This window comes from Pterocles gutturalis, unplaced genomic scaffold, assembly GCF_000699245.1.
Source record: "Pterocles gutturalis isolate BGI_N339 unplaced genomic scaffold, ASM69924v1 scaffold13371, whole genome shotgun sequence".
Lineage (NCBI taxonomy): Eukaryota > Metazoa > Chordata > Aves > Pterocliformes > Pteroclidae > Pterocles > Pterocles gutturalis.
Genome location: NW_010100694.1, coordinates 33789 through 34455, shown reverse-complemented (window position 1 = coordinate 34455; position 667 = coordinate 33789).

The following is a 667-nucleotide window of genomic DNA, read 5'->3' as shown; positions in this document are numbered from 1 at the left end:
CCAGCACTACAAGATGTATATTTGGTAGCTGTTATCCATGTTAAATTAGTATGTGCATCTCCATCACATTGTGTGTCTTGATCAAAATTTACAAGTTCTCCTTTAGACAACTTCCCTGCTTTCAGACTGTAGGGTTGAGTCCAAAAGTCCTCTTGGACAAAACAGTTAAAAAGTCAATTGGTTTTAAGCCTGCACATGCTGAGAGATTGAGTCCTTAGCTTTCTCTGGTGTTCTTTCCTTGCAGGAAGGGCTGAGTTTGCAGTGGCTCTGCCCATCCGGTCCTGAGGGTAGATGCTTCATTTGTGCCTGTGTGCTTCTGTGTGGTTTTCCCTTGTTCTGTGCCAGTGCTTCATCTGTGACTTTCTCAGCTGCCACACTGGTGATCCTGCTCCAGGGGAGATGCCAAAGAGGAGTCTCAGGTTTGAGGAAGTTTAGAAACCTTGTTGCGTAGCTCCTAGAGCACCAGATATGCAATATCTAGTAGGAGTTATGTGACATGCTATGTGTGGGCTGAGATAAAGCTGCTTGAGGTTGGTTTAATTCAGTTCAGGGTAGGGCTGAAGCTTTGAAATAAGTGTCTCTGCCTCCAACTGCCCTGTGGAGATTATTAGGCTTTGCCACCAACACAAAACAGTAGGTGAGGCTTTGAGACTGACCCACAATAGGG